This window comes from Prionailurus bengalensis, chromosome E4, assembly GCF_016509475.1.
Source record: "Prionailurus bengalensis isolate Pbe53 chromosome E4, Fcat_Pben_1.1_paternal_pri, whole genome shotgun sequence".
NCBI lineage: Eukaryota > Metazoa > Chordata > Mammalia > Carnivora > Felidae > Prionailurus > Prionailurus bengalensis.
Window position 1 is genome coordinate 36897340 of NC_057360.1, and position 17376 is coordinate 36914715.

Below are 17376 nucleotides of genomic sequence, written 5' to 3' on the forward strand. Positions count from 1 at the left end.
ACAGAACATGTTGGGGGAGAGTTTATTTAATATTTTATCAAATGACTATTATGCATCAGGCAATAGGAAGTACTTTATTACACACAACATCAAATACCAGAATTCCTAACCTATAAAGAACAAACTATAGTACAAAACATGCACTTGAAATGAATGAATTCAGGGGTCTCTAAGTTTCTTTCTTACTATAAATTATATGAATCTGTGTGGTGATGTGATCACGTAATATTGTGAATGGGTCACAGAATTTCTGAGTTACAAGGATTCAGATTGCTTATTTAGTCAAATTTCCTCATTTCAAGAAAGCACTTAATTATCTTTCAATTAAGAGATACGGTCAGAAAGTCTCAGAAATAGTTCCACTGTCCTTTACAAATGTGTAATTTCACACTTCACATTCATCACGCTTACCATTTCATATTAATCTTGTCAGTGGAATGTGTCACCTTTGAGATTGGTAAGTCTAAATAAAAGATATTCACCTATCTAAGATTGAATTGATCTTTCCTGGGGTTACTACACTCATGTATATATTTCCCTCTTAACTCATAAAAATCATACACAACAATTTAAGAACCAGGACAGGAACCAATGATTCTATGGTGAAAATGTGTATCAGTTATTGATAAAGATGGGAAAAAAAAAATATATAATTGCATAGATAATCAAAGAACTGTGAATTACAACAATGAGAGGACCTCTCCCCCCACCCCTCTTCCACACTGGCAAAGATTAAAACAATTAGGATACTCCATGTATGTGGAATATATTAAAGTGAATCAGAAAAGCACACCTTGCTCTGAAATGTTGGCATTATTCACTGGCATTGTCCTAATCCTGCTTCTTTTCCCCCTTAGCAATGGTATCCACCTTCCTGGCTTCATTTGCCATCTTTACATTTATGTTTCAAAAATAGTTATTACCTATGTATTCAGACCTGTGTAATCAATCAACTGGCTACTTGATAACCACTTAGATAACTCAGTTACCTCCAACTCAATACAATAATGGGATTAGGCCATATACATTGTTCTGCAATTTTCTTTCATCTGTAATTGTGGGTGTTTTTCATTATGGTACATTTATATCATTAAAAAAGTAAATTTATCTCAATCTGTCCATTTTTGCTATCCATTTTCACTGTTAATGCCTCAGTCAGGCCATCATAATAGGTAGCCTGGATTTTTGCAAAAATTTCCTTTACTTGTCTTCTTGTATCCACTCTTGGCCACTTTCAACCTATTTTTCCCTAATTAACCAACATCATCTTTTTAAAAAATACTAAATTTAGCTCTTCCAAAATATTAACTGTGTGATCTGAAGGACCTGGTGGTCCATGAGAAGAAGTTTGAATTTTATTCCAAATGAAAAGGAAAGCCATTAAAGAGTTTTGGGGGTGGGGAAGTCACATGCAATGACTCACCCTTTTCAAGGTTTCTTTGACTGCTGTATGGAAAAATGGATTGTAGGGAGCACTAGTGGAATCAAAGAGACTACAGTAATGAGGAGGCTTTAGCAGTGGGCGTTAAGGGAGGTTGGGCTGAGGTAAAAGCAGTGATGAGAGGTGGAAGAATTCTTGAAATATTTTGTAGGTTTAATTGACAAGACTTGCTGACAGATTGGATGTGGGAAGTAAAGGAAAGAGAGTAATTGAAATTTATGGAAGATAGGGAAAGGTATTAGTTTCAGGGAGAAATAAAAAATTTCACTTTGAGTATATTAATTTTGAGATGCCTCCAATACATTCAAGTAGAGAGTTAAGTAAGCCCTTGTGTACATAAGTCTGGAGCTCAGTAGAGGAGTTTGAGCTAATGAAATAAATTTGGGACTTATCAGTAGAAGATGGTATTTGTAGCCAGAAAAATGGAAGAGAGTGAGAATGTACTAAGAGAAGTAGACACAGGGAAGAGTCTAAGGAGCACATATCTTTAGAGACTGAAAGGTAGGGGAAAAGCCACCAATGGAGGCCAAGAAGGAACTTTCAGAGAGATAGAAGAAAAACCATGAGAAGGAGGTATTGTAGAAGCTGAAAATGACAGTGTTTTAAGAAAGGGGAAGTGCTGCTAAAAGGATGAGTAAACTGAGGACAGAGGAGTACCCAATGGATCTGGCAACAGAGTCAAAGAGAATCCTGATATGAGGTATTGTTACCATTATTTGCCAATCATAACTTGTGAGCCTTCTGCTTAAAATGTTTGGCCTTATGATGCAGTTCAAAATACTCATCGTGTTTTTTCCATCACTCTGCATTCCAGCCAGTGTCTTGTTTCCTGACACCTGTCTCCGCAGCCACCCTGGACTCTTTTCAGTTGCAGTTCTGGAACATGCAATGCTCTCTCTCCTCTCAAGGTCCTCACACAGGTCTGAACTAGTACTAATTGCTAGACTGTAGAAGCCATATAACACGGTGGTTCAGAGTACAGACTTGAGAGCAAGCCTACCTGGATTTGAAGTCTGGCTCTGGCTTTTCTATTTGTGCAATCATAGGGAGATTCTTTGCTCTGTTTGAGTTTTCTCATTTCATATTGGCTCTCCAGTAAAATAGGAACAAGAAAAATACTTGCCTTATAGAATTCTTGTTAGAGCAAAAGGTCACATTCAAAAGAATGAGAATTACAAGACATCGGACCATCGATGCTAAAGAGGTAATGGAATAATACCTTTCAAATCTCAAAGGGAAATTATTCATAATCCATATTCCTGTATCCAGAAAATAAAAAAAGACCAGCCAATTAGAAGAGCAAAGTAAAAACATTTTTTTCTGACATGCATGGATTTAGAAAATTATCTCCCACATTACCTTCCTCAGGAAATTATTTGAGTATGTACTACTAAAAATGAGGGAATTAAAAAAGGGGGGGAAGGGTGGAGACAGGGAATGCAAGAATTAGTGACGATAACAAAGAAAAGTGAAGAGAGAAAGAAGGTCTGAAAATAGCTGTAGAGATGGCTGAGATGACAATTAGTCCTGATTGGAACCAGAGGATAGAGGACATTAGAAGTTCCTAGGACAAAATACAGGATCCAGAAATTTGATCAGATTCCTAGATTTAAGGAGCTGGATGGTCTGAAGAATGAAATAAATGTTGTCAGTACAGGAAGTGCCCAAAGACAATAAGACACTGCCGGATAAACAAAAAAGGTACATAGGATAGTTAGTCTACTAATTGGATGTGAAACAAACAAGATTTACATAAAGTTGAAGTTTCATTGTTTCTTAACTTCTGGAATTAACTTATAGACAAAGCATAGAAGATTTCGGTATGGCGACAAAACGAAATATAAATGTTATCAACCTTGATCCCCTAAAAGTTCAAGTTTAGATTATTGCCCTTGGAAGTAGAGAGTAAGCTGATGGGAAAGATAGGGCCATCAGCACCCTCCTCTTACAAAACAGGGAGTGAAAAGACAAGATCTCTGGTTGCTGGCATTCATCAAGGGTGTTACTGAGATGCAAGCAAGGGAGGGTGACTTTGACTTTGTACTAAGCGGAAAGGAGATCATTAAAATTATATTGGAAAGCTAACAATAAGAGTTCAGTTTTGGCGGAATGAAAAACAGAACAAAACAAAAACAGGCTTAAGGCTGTCTCTGAGAATAGTATCGAAAAGTATGTTGCGGAACAGGTCTGTAACCCTTGGTGCTGTCCACTGAGAGGAACCTGCTTCTGCTGCTCCACCAGTTGGACTTTGTTCCAGGAACTCCATGATGCGTCCCTGGCAAACCACTAGCACTATCACTGCCACCATCTGCCACACACTGCCATCCACACACCCACACAAATGGAAATTCCAGAGGAGCCTGTTTCCCTTCCCACATGTTGTTCACATGAAATGGACGCATCTGGTTGGGAGCAACCGGGTCCCATGATTCTGCTATAGATGCAAGAGAAATGGGACTTTGACATGTGGCTGGAGGTAACGGCAGATGTCTACCAGCCTGATGAAACCATACATAAAAGCATTAAGTATATTATATTTAAAGTTACAAGGATCATTTGAAGAGAGACTAAAATTACTGCAGTATCATCTGTTTTCCTAAAACCTGAATCCAAATCTTAGGAAATCCTGTTAGTTCTACTTTTAAAATAAAGAAAATGACCTCTCCTAATTCCTCTACTGCTTATATCTTCATCCCAGCTCCTGCAGTCTTTGCCCTAAATTACTAAAATAGCTTCCCAGCTGGTCCCTCTGCTTCGTTCTTTGTCCCTTTACAGTATATTCGAACTCAGCAGCCAGAGAGATCCTTTCAAGATATGAGAAAGATCCTGTTATGTCTCTGCTCACAACCATGCAAAGAATTCACAGATGACTGAGTAAAAGCGTAAGGCCTTCGAAGAGCCTGCTGGGTCCTCCATGATCTGTGGCTCTCCCTCTGTGGTCCCACTGTGACCTCATGTGGCACTCCTGCCCTTGCTCACTATTCTTGCCACTGTGGTCTCTTCTCCTTCATCAAATATGAGTGACAAGCTCCTAAGCACCTGCTTTGGCCCTTAGCACTGGTTGGTTCCTCTACCCAGAGCACTCTTCTCCAGGTATGTGCATGGCCCATTCTCTTATATCTTGGAGACCCACCTGCCCTAAGTATGACAAGTCTCACCCTTTCTGCTTTACCATTTCACCTCCACTTACCCTTTCTGCTTTACCATTTTACCCTTTTTTCTATAGCTCTAATTACCTGCTATATATTATATATAATTTACATAATTATGATTGTGCAGCTTCTGTCTCAGGAAAGGCAGTAATTTTATCTCTTTTATTAGCTGATGTATCCAGGCACTTAGAAATCTCCCTAGAATAGGAAAATAATAAGCAATTGCTGAGTGAAGGAATGGACGGATGAATGAATAATTGATATAAAACTTTCCAAGGAAGAGTTGGAGGAGTTTTTACCTAAAATCTGGTTTATCAGAGCAGAAAGCCAATAGATAGATCCTAAAACTGATGGATCAAGCGTATAGTATTTAGAATTATGGTGGTAACTACCAGAATTGCTAAAAGCAGAAACATGTAAAAGTGGTTGTGTTTGCAGAACAGGACTAGGTGAGAAGGAAGTAGGGCAGAGCACTGTGACTTTTCATATGCAATCTTTCTGAACTCTTTGATTTTTAAAAGTCACATGGATGCGGGGCGCCTGGGTGGCGCAGTCGGTTAAGCGTCCGACTTCAGCCAGGTCACGATCTCGCGGTCCGTGAGTTCGAGCCCCGCGTCAGGCTCTGGGCTGATGGCTCGGAGCCTGGAGCCTGTTTCCGATTCTGTGTCTCCCTCTCTCTCTGCCCCTCGCCTGTTCATGCTCTGTCTCTCTCTGTCCCAAAAATAAATAAACGTTGAAAAAAAAAAAAAATTAAAAAAAAAAAAATAAATAAAAAAAAAAATAAAAGTCACATGGATGTAACATTTCGACAAAAAACTTCTGTTTGAATATAATCAATAAAAAGGAAATATAATGGCATAGAAAAATTCTAAATACATAATAAAAAATCATTACATTCTCCTTATTAGTAGAAGGTGCAATTTACAATGAGAAGTTGATACAGGCTGAATGTTTGTGTCTTCCTCTCCCCTCAAATTCACATATTGGAGCCCAATACCCAATGTGATGATATTTAGAGGAGGGGTTTTGAGGGCAGTAAATTAGATTTGGATGATGTCATAAGGGTAGAGCGTTCATGATGGGATTGGTACCCTTAAAAGGCATGAAGAACCCAGAGTTCCCTCTTGCCAGCCATGTGAGGATATAAGAAGTTTGCAGTCTGTAACCTGGAAGAGAGCTCTCACCAGACCCTGACCATGCTGGTGCCTTGTTCTCAGACTTTCAGCTTCCAGAACTGTGAGAAATAAATTTCTGTTGCCTGTAAGGTACATAGTCTATGGTACTTTGTTATAGCAACCCTAAACTGACTAAACATAAGTAAAAAACCATAATAAATATAATAAAAATAATGAAGTAATTTCAACAATTTTCTTTTGGACAAAATATCTTGCTAGTTTTTTTTTTTTAAATTTTTATGAAGGCAAATTTTAAGCAAAGAATGAATACACCCACCTCTTAGCTTTGTCAAATCCTAACATTACCCTTATTTTTAGGTTCCTATTCTTTCATTTGCCTGACGTGAGTCCAGATATGGGTATAGATAGTTCGCGAACTAAGTATGGGGTTCGCAACTAAAGTATTGACAGATGACTCTACACCTTTTTTAATAGTAAAGGTAATCGCACATGTGTTATCTGGAAGGAATTTCATAAATTACAAGTAGAATAATGCTGCTGCATTTCACTAGACAAAATATAGTTCAGAATTACATCTCTAAATATTTTATTTAATAAATAATACCAGTCAAATCCTCAAGGCAAAAATATGTATGGAATATATGATATGTGTGTGACCGGGAGAACAGGATCTGAAAATTACCCTATAAAGATATTATACATTCTTGGGCATAACTGAAACTCAAATTTATGACTCTAGAAATCTAATTGTTGGGTGCCAAACTCATCCTCTGAATAATAACAGGTGTTAATCTCAGTTGTTTCCATTGAAATTTGCAACTCTATCTCTAATCTGTTATGTATACTGCCATTTTGGTAAGAAATGTATAATAACGCTATCCCCAGTATATCATATTGTTTTTAATTTCTCTTTTAATGGCCTTTTAAAACATTTCTTCTGCCTGGTTATAATCTACCACTCAGTGAGGACAGTGGGCATCAGCTGACTGGCTTGGAGAACAAGGAAGTCACATCACTCTTAAATCTGTCCTACTCACCAAATTAATGAGCTGTATTACCACCTGCCTCGGGAGAGACTGTGTGATCAATTCTCCCAGTTCTGGTAATGCTGTCATGATGATGAATGACTGAGAGAGATGTTTTAGAGAAAGAAACCTAGTTTAGTTAAAAAAGAAAAAGAGCATAACCTATTTTAATAAGAAAACAAATTAGTATTAGCACCCTTAACCATTTTGACCTCTGTAACCCTCAAAATCTTAACAGAAAAAACCTTACCAACTTAGCTCTTTCTCCTTGTTTACTGTCCTTCCTAATGAATGATTCAGAGAGGCAACCTCGGTTTTAAGCTACCTGTCAATTGTAGAATTTATAGGAACAGAGAAAGTAGTTACTAAGCACAGTGGTCCTATAGATTCTCTAGCGAATTCTCAGCAGAAGAATAGTAACATAAACCCCTTGGGAATTACAGTTTTTGACTCAAAATTTTACTAAACTCACATTAAGAACCAATTTTTAGTAGAGATACATAAGTATTTATTTTCTTCTTACGGATCCTTAATGCTTCATAACCATCATCATATCACCTTAACATTTTTAAGATCTTCTCTTAATTACATTTTTGTTGGTTACAAAATACAAGCTTTATTAGCTTAATTACTTTTGTGGAGGTAGATACAAAGACTCTACAGACAAAGAGCTCTAGAAATGTTTTAATGAATGGATCTCATTTTCATGGGAACAAACCACCAAAACCGATCAGATTTATTTATTTATTTATTTATTTATTTATTTATTTTTTTTTTAAACATTTATTTATTTTTGAGACAGAGAGAGACAGAGCATGAATGGCGGAGGGTCAGAGAGAGAGGGAGACACAGAATCTGAAACAGGCTCCAGGCTCTGAGCTGTCAGCACAGAGCCCGACGCGGGGCTTGAACTCACAGACCACGAGATCATGACCTGAGCTGAAGTCGGCCGCTTAACCGACTGAGCCATCCAGGTGCCCCAAAACCAATCAGATTTAAATGAACTTGCATGTGTTGTGCAAATAGGAATTCAGAGAAGGCTATGAAATTGAAAAGAACTATCAGAACGTACTAAAAAACTTAACAAGACATAGGTAAAAGCCCAGCTAAGCTCAAATGTAATAACTACCCTTCACTGTAAATTGGGCATACCTCAAAAACATTATACTTGTTAAATGAGTTGAGAAAATCACGTGCCACTGGAATTTTCAGAGCACTGTTTCTCTCATGGAGTTTTAAAAGAGAAGTAAACTCAGAACCATTTTTATTTCTTTTCCAAAATTCTAACCAGCATTCTTACTGATGGAGAATATTGAAGATTTTTATAACAATTATTTACACATCATCCTCCATTTGGGTTCTTCAATTAAGAAAACTGAGTCTCCTCTGGTTTTTGGAGGCTTGTATAACAGACAAAAACATGGTTGAGTAACATGGTAAGATTTCAAATACACTTTAGTTATTCACCTAAGATGCCACATTAGTTTGCTAGGACTGTCATAATAAAATACCACAGATTAGGTGGATTGAACAACAGAAATGTATTTTCTCACAGTTCTGGAGGCTGGAGGTTCAAGATCAAGATGTCGGCAGGGTTGGTTTCCTGTGAGGTCTCTCTCCCTGACTAAATAGGTGACTGCCCTCTTGCTGCCTCTTCACACTATCTTTGTGCACACATATCCTTAGTCTCCTTTGTATGTACAAATTTCCTCTTCCTTTAAGGACACCAGTTAGATTGGATTAAGGCCCACCCTCACATCTTCTCAGTAACTTAATCATCCCTGTGAAGGCCCCATTTCCAAATATAGTTACATTCAGAGGTACTAGAGGTTAGAGCTTCAACAGTATGAATTTTGGGAGGGTCACAACTCAGCCTGTAACAAATGCCAAGCCAGCTCAGTATTTCAGAATTTAGGCAATAGCTTTGTAAATAACCTCAATATCTGCTCCTCTCCCCCCCAAATACCTACCCACTACCTACTTACGTCACTCAGATTGAAAAGAGTACCAGTTGACCTTCGGAGGTTGTATAGGTAAAACGTTTATAAAAGTCCTAAATGGTGGGGCCCTGGGTGGTTCGGTCAGTTAAGCATCTGACTTAGGCTCAGGTCATGATCTCAAGGTTCATGGGTTCGAGCCCTGTGTCAGGCTCTGTGCTCAGAGCCTGGAGCCTGCCTCAGATTCCGTGTCTCCCTCTCTCTCTGCCCCTCCCCCACTCGTGCTCTGTCTCTCTCAAAAATAAATAAACATTTAAAAAATTAAGAAAAAAATCCTAGTGATTAGCAGTTATAATTTCCTATGCAAATGAACATATTTAATTTATATTCAGATCTACAAAATAGATAATCCACCAGCACATAAGGTTAGTGAAAGAGGAACCACTTTTCCACCTGATGGACGAATCGGGGCAAGAACAAAGAAACGTGGAAATGTTGAGATAACATATTTGGGCCACACATGGGGAGCAAAGGAGACATATGATGAAAGCTGCTTACTATTTCCACCCTTAGGTATTGGTGGCTTCAACAGGTGGTGGTCTTCCATTTGATGTGGTGAGTGTTTTCAACAAATCTCTTCAACAAAGAAGACTTGTGTCAAATGAGGTTGTTTTCTTCTAAGCTAGAGAAGGATGGCTATTTTTACTGGTGGAAGTCCTTTGGCACAAGGGCAAATTTCGTAATGCCAGGTTCAGTTTTCACCTTGATGAACTATCGTAAATTTTACTTATTCCAGGTCTCTTGTAGTTATATTTACATATTTCTCCTCCTCCTCCTCTTCTTCCCCTCCACTGTTTCTCCACCTCTTTCTCCTTCATCTTCTCCGCCTCCTTCTTTTGTCATTTTCTCGATAATTCAATAATTCAAAGTCTAATTAGGGAATCGTTGAAGAAACAGGAGGAATGTTTTAAAAGTTTAAGTTTTTCCTGATGCTTTTGTCTAAGTCCAAATCTGTCGCACTAAAAGAAATGATAATAATCTGGGGAGTCAGGCAGAACTTTAAAATATTTGAGGGCCTGAATTGGTTCAGTGCCCCCCTTGGCCCGCATTGGCAATGGCATAGTCGTTCTGGCTGTGAGGTAAAATATAAAACAATTCTTTAGATCAGCACTTAAAAATTTTCAAGTCCTAAATTTTTATCACTTTACTCTGGTATCAGGAGTCTCCCTATTTAAAATGCTAGTAGGGTTAGTCAGTTTAAAAAAGGAAAAAAAATGACTAGTAGAACTTTCCCAAGAGTGTTTATCCTGTGGGATAAGATTGTTCTAAAGTTAAAATTTTCCTTCCTTGTTGCCCAACACATCCAGTGGAATCTCTAAAGGTGAAGTGACTAATCTTTCACCCTTGAAGGGTAATGATCATGTTAGTGAATGCTGAGTCTGCCTGCCTGTTCCTTAGCCACAAATGTCATCTTGCTACTCTGTCTAAAGTTATTGCTCTGACAGCTTCAAATTGTCAAGTATATGGCACATGAAGTTTTCTTGAATTATTGATAGATCTGCATAATTTGGGGAAGTTGAAAATGGTAACGTGATGGAATTAATGGTTGCTCTAATTCTCTCTTCAGGGATAGGGCATTTTTACATGTGTTGCACAGAAGAAAGATCTTATAACTAAATAGTTCATTTTGTAGAAAGTATAGTTGTGTAGGAAAGTTATAAAGCCTACTTTAGAAGGGAAGTCTTGTATCATTCATCAGTATGTGCCCCTGAGTACTTTGTACTTTACAGCGAATTTTCAGTCAATATTGGTTGAATAGATGAGTTTATATGGAGACAAAGCAAATTCGGGTATATTAAAATTCAGATTGTCAAGAGCACTAATTCTCAGCTCTAATGCTGTAATTCACTGGTATGCTACAATCAGATTGTAGAGATTGTGGAGATTCCCAGACTTTCTCAGTTCATGGTGCCCTGAAGTGTATCAGTAATTTTTTTTTTTTACAGAGATCCTTGACAAAACAAAGAAACAAAGAAACAAACATACAGAACCTAGCAGTTTAGTTCACCAAGTAGTTAAATCTAAACAACTTAGAACTCATGTCCTAACAACTTAGTAGCCATTTGAAAAAAAAAAATACATACAATTACAAAGAACAAAGCCTTTTTTTTTTTTTTTAAATTTTTAGAGAGAGAGCAGAGGAGAGGGGCAGAGGGAGAGAAAGAGAATCCCAAGTAGGCTCCACACTTAGCATGGAGCCTGATGCAGGGCTAGACTTGGAGCTTGATCCCACAACCCTGGGACCGTGACGTGAGCTGAAATCAAGATGCTCAACTGACTGAGCCACCCAAGTGGTCCAGCAAATGCTATTTTTATTTCCTTCTTGAACAATCAAATTGCTTACTAGTAAGATGTGTATGTCTGTTGGGCACTGCACAGCTTCTTAAACCTCGGCATCAGATTGGACATCTCCATATCATTTTTGGTTCCACATTGATTACCTCGTGATACTTCCTTTTTAATCTCAGCGATCTCTCAGAACTCAGTTGCAGACAAAGATATGATGTCATTAAAAGGAATATAATTCTATTTAATGTCCAAACAGTGAAATACCTTGAGTTAGTAGTTCATAAGATGTCTGACAAATGCCAGATATTGTTGTGATTCCCTTGAATTTTTAAAATATCCCTAAATATTCCTATTGAGTTCACTGTGGTGAACACAGTTTGAGCAAATAATGTGTTACCAATAATAGTTAGAATACCAGGTATATCAAGCATTTTCTTAAAAATAGGAGTGTCTCCAAGATTATCTTTATAATAATATGACTTACTTGTTGACTTTTCTTCTGTAGAGGGAAGCAATGAATGTAACAGCTAGGATGTAGGGACTGTACATAGCCAACAACCCACTTAATCTATTTCCCTGCACCTGACAATGACCATTACTGATACATCATTAACACATTTGGTAATTAAGACTTAAGGCAATGTTTTTGATCACAGGCAAAACTTATTTCACTACCTAGATATAATATCACTCTCTACCCTCAAGTCCCAAGATCACATTCACATAGGCAAACACTATCCCCAGGAGGGAAAAAAATGCTGGTTTATAGCAGTAGTTTGGAAATTTTTTGTGAATTAGAATCATCGGGGAGCTTATTTAAAAATGCAGATTTCTAGAATCCCTAGGCCTACTCTCTGAAATTCTATAGTCCTGGGGTAGGGCAATGATATTTTTAAAAAGCTCTCCAGGGGCACCTGGGTGGCGCAGTCGGTTGGGCCTCCGACTTCAGCCAGGTCACGATCTCGCGGTCCGTGAGTTCGAGCCCCGCGTCAGGCTCTGGGCTGATGGCTCGGAGCCTGGAGCCTGTTTCCGATTCTGTGTCTCCCTCTCTCTCTGCCCCTCCCCCGTTCATGCTCTGTCTCTCTCTGTCCCAAAAATAAATTTAAAAAAAGTTGAAAAAAATATTAAAAAAAAAAAAGCTCTCCATACGATTCTAATGCAGACCACATTTTGAGAAACACTGGTGGAGGGTACTGCTTGTGTAGCACAATGAAACAAATCATGAGACTTTCTATGTTTTATGTGTGTCTTATTAATGTGCTATTTGGGCGTGTGTGTGTGTGTGTGTGTGTGTGTGTGTATGCACATGGAAGGTTCACATGCATCCTGCAGATACCAACAGATGATACTACTAATCTAATACCAGTCTCACAAATACTTAGCAATGAGAGTGGTAGAGTTTATGGTGGTTGGGGATCATATTATTGTGTGTTCTTTATAGAACTTATTCTTTACACCCCTCAGAGTATTTAACTTTATATTCCTTAACCCTTTATATCCCCCAAGGGTACTTACTATGGAGTTTTAGCCATAGTAGGAACTCAATAAATAGCAATTACTCATGGTTCTTAACCTAAGCTGAACATTAAGATCCCTTAGAGAGCTTCTTAAAAGTATTAATTATCGGGGCGCCTGGGTGGCGCAGTCGGTTAAGCGTCCGACTTCAGCCAGGTCACGATCTCACGGTCCGTGAGTTCGAGCCCCGCGTCAGGCTCTGGGCTGATGGCTCGGAGCCTGGAGCCTGTTTCCGATTCTGTGTCTCCCTCTCTCTCTGCCTCTCCCCCGTTCATGCTCTGTCTCTCTCTGTCCCAAAAATAAATAAACGTTGAAAAAAAAAAAGAATAAAAAAAAGTATTAATTATCAAAGACTCCTCAAACTAATTGAAGCAGAATATCTGCAGATGAGGTCTGGTATAGCTGGGGTTGAGAACCCCTGAGCTGTATCTTTCCTTGGACCTCTACTTTAGCAAATGCATGCATTTCACATCCGTCTGATTGGGCTTATGTGTATGTGTGTGTGCATATATGTGTGCATGTGTGCACACACACACATTTTTATGGAACTCTTTTCCAAGATAATACAATCACAAATATATAAAGAAGTACTTTTTGTCTTTTTCTTCACAAGTGCCCACCTTTTCTGGGCACTTATTATTCTTTTTCAATTTTTCTACTGGAAATGTAGAGATTATAACCAGTCTCAATACACTCTACTTGCTATCACCTAGGAGAGTTTTTTTTTTTTAACATTTAAGAGTTTGCTTGGCAACTTCTTTCTTCCCTTCCTTCCTTCCTTCCTTCCTCTTCCTCTCCTCTCCTCTCCTCTCCTTTCCTTTCCTTTCCTTTCCTTTCCTTTCCTTTCCTTTCTCTGCCTTCCATTCCCCTTCCCCCTTTCCCTTCCCCTTTTCTTTCTTTCTTTCTTTCTTCCTTTCTTTCTTTCTTTCCCTCCCCACTTCCCTCTCTCCTTCCTTCCTTCCTACCTACCTTCCTTCTATACTCTTTCCTGCAATTAAGCTATTCAGCCACTTGGTGGTGATAAATGCTTTTTTCATAGTGGCCAATTACTGGATGTGCTTTTCGAGGTTTACTCAAAATTATTTTCCCATTATTTTCAGATTTCTAAAATTATTAAAACAATGAAACCAGCAAACATTGAATTGTAAACTAAATCTAAATAGAACTTAAAAAGAAATAGGAAAAATTTGATTTAGTGCCTTCTTCACTAATCCTTGCATAATAATTTAGTTATAATTTGTATTTCAGACTCAGATTTCAATCAGAATATTCTTTTTTTTAACAGAGATTCATTCTGTGTGCCATTGTATCAAAGTTCATTGATTCTAAGATATCATTAATTATGGGATGCATTCCAACTCACAGAGGTTCAATGTTACAAAAAAAAAAAGAAGTAATGAAATGCTGTATTTGCAGAATCTACTAGAATCTTAACTCATGGGAAACATTTAATAAATAAGTCTGGGGAAGGAAAGAAGAAAGGAAGGAAGAAGTATGTGAGGAAGAAGGGAAGAAGATGGTGGAGGGAAGGTGTGAGAAGGGAGAGAGGTAGAAAAGCAAGAGAAAAAGCAGCAAAGAATAATTATATACCCTTCCCAAAGCATTGGCATAATTCTGAGGTGCTCTTGGTAGAAAAATTTTCCAGTTTTCCTTTTCACAGATGGAAACTTTATTTATTACATCAGTAGTAATCCATTTCTCAGTTAATAAAAATGAAGCCACTGAGTTAACATCTTTGTAACTGAGGCTGTAAGCTCCTGCTTGCATTTCTTCCGTGTGGAAGGGAGGAAAGACAGATGTGGCTGCCTTTGCATATCAGGGCAGCTGCTTCTCCTTGCTGGCTCCTTCATACCCTTTAGCTGCTACTTTAAGTGTCATTTCCTCAGCGCAGCATTCCTGGACTGTCCAATCTAAAGTGGGTCCCCTCTTGTTATTCCCTTGTAGAGCATCTCATTCTTTGTTCTCTTCAGACTGTCTGCTCCTCCTCAAAGGTGCTGTGGCTTTCCCCCAAAAGCATATACACTTTGACAAGGATATCAAAGATCAAAAAACATTTAGGAACCAAAGGAACAGAAGCCTGCATACTAATCACAAGGTTCAGCCAGAAAAATAAACACAGTGATACGCACTAACACTTAGTACTCTTCAAACTACAGAAGTAAACACGTACAGTTAATCCACGATGGCAAATAAGAACAAAGCTCTGTACCGAGGGGAATAAAAGTGAAACAAGGACAAACTGGACTTCTTTCCATGTTTTCCTGGAGCCAGACTGCTACCTAGCTACTATGTAAGCTTATTGTGATTTATGTAAACTAATAGGTAAGCTTATGTGATTCTAGCCCATCTTGTTTTGGGACAGGTTATATTTAAACCAGGCCAGAGATGAGCTAAATTCAATTTCAAATTTCATCAGAGAAGGGTATTTGAGAGCCTGTTCTGCAAAGTTAGGGATTCCTTCTTGCAGTTTATTCTTGGCTGCGTCTTCTGGAAGTTTTTCGTGTTTCACTTGAGGACACTTTACTACTCTGTCTTCACCGGTGAAGGAGAAGAGCAAGTCTATTAATACAGGAGTTTCATTTTCCCTTTGCTATCTTGGGCCGTGATAACAGGAAACCCTCCACGCATTTTGTTAGAGTTGGTACCTACATTCCGCACCTTGGTCCCACCATCTTTTCCTTTGCATCACATCATACTCTGCCATTGTAGGGAGAACCCCACAGGTGAACTACTGATGGAATTCTATCCCCAAGTTGTACTGGCCCCAGAACTGGCTCATGAGCTGCTGCCACCTTATTGGTGTGAAAATCTCTTAATGTAGCAGCTGATTATCTCTACATGTGTTAAGAAACAGATGTGGGTATTGCTTTTGATTTTTGTAGCATTTAGGTACACGTAACTTCAAAGAATTGTGAAATAGGGAAATACATAGAATATCCACAAAGGGAATTAAAATATTAGGTTCTGAAAGTGATAAAAGTAGATTTCTAGCTTTTAGAGGCTAAACAATGAGCCGCAAGGATTCAGATGGTGTGATTGTTCTGACTTAATATAATCGCTATACATATTTAGATTTCAAGAGAGTAAGTGGACTAAAATATTGTTAGTTAGGTATTAGAAATAAAGGCTTGGCTATGTAGTGACAATAGAAATATATTTTTTAAAAATTCATACAGGAAATTGAAACTAATTCATGTCTCATGAAACCAAAACATGACAGAATTCATTTTCATGTTTTTCCCCCAGTTATCTCTAATTTACATTATGCTATTTCTACAAACTTCCTATTGTAAAGAGTAAAACATATCTGTCTATTTAAGAGCTAAAGATATAGACCTGATAAAGTATTTAATTTCACTTAATTTAGAACACAAAGAAGTGATATTTTATTATTTATTTGTCTTCAGAAAAAGGTGATTACTTTTATCTCTCAATTTGAGCAAGGAAAGAACAAAGAAAAAAAATGGAATTTTAAATAGTTGCATACTTGGGTTGCCCAAACTATGCATTGTATGTGTGTATGTGTGTGTGTGTATTTATATACTTTAAAATTATTGTTATTTTTATTTATTTATTTTGAGAGAGAGAAAGAGAGCATGAACAGGGGAGGGGCAGAGAGGGAGGGGGAGAGAGAATCCCAAGCAGGCTCTGCACTGTCAGTATGGAGCCTGACATGGGCTTGAACTCACAAACTGCGAGATCACGACCTGAGCCGAAACCAAGAGTCAGACGCTCAACTGACTGAGCCACCCAGGGGCCCCCGAAATTATTATTTGAAGCTGTTTACATATATAAAACCTTTAAATAAATTTTACATGTATATTTAAAATACAACTTCAAAATAAGCTTTTATAATAGCATTTAAAAATAACCTATATACAAAAATAATAATCATATATTTATATATAAATTACTTTGGGAAATGATTTAAAAGTTCCACAGATTAAATGAATCCATTAGTGATATAGTGATAAATAACACTGATGAGCAAATGTAACAATATTGTCCAATTAGGACTGTTTGCAGTTTCCATGCTGACAGTCTACTGTTTGCTCCTACTCTTTCAAAGAACGGATTATCCCATAAGCCTATAGGTAAATATTGGCTTGCCTTCTTCACTACTTGAATGGTTTATGAATTTAAAGGTCCTTGCCCTGATTTTGAGAACCTGCACTTCATCAAGTTTTTAAGCACGTTTCTGATTTTTGCCCCCAAATTCTCAAGCTCTGGAAATGATACTGTTTTATTCTGCAGAGTGTTGTCTTAGGTATTCCTTCCTCTACATAATACTAACTTTTAGATGAAAAAGCTGATATGATAGAGATAATAAACAAGAAATAAAATGTCTCCATAATTTGAATTTTACCCAACAATGAATTCAGTGACAAAATTGTGGAGGATATTGAGACTGCTTATGATTAACTAGGCTTATTGTCAGAAAGACAATAAGAGCCGGCTTTAAGAATGTCTGTGAGTTTGATGTGGCATGATTCCAAATCTGGCTTTACTCACATCCTGTATTTCCAAATAGATTGAACATTAACAGTACAATTGAACTTCTTAAGAAATAATTACTGAAGCGTTTTAAAGTACACTTCAGGCATTAAGGAGAACAGTTGAGGAAAAGATTGGTGAGATGTATGTTTTAAGCAATAAGGCTTCAGTATCAGCAAAGAGGGTTAGAAAGATAAAAACAATAGGGAATGCAACTTTTCACCTCTTGCGTTGACTTTGTTAGGACGTACTTTCAGATCTGTAGCCTGAGAGTAGTCTCTCGGTTTAACCATGCGGAAATACTAAAAGTAAAGAGAAACACTTATT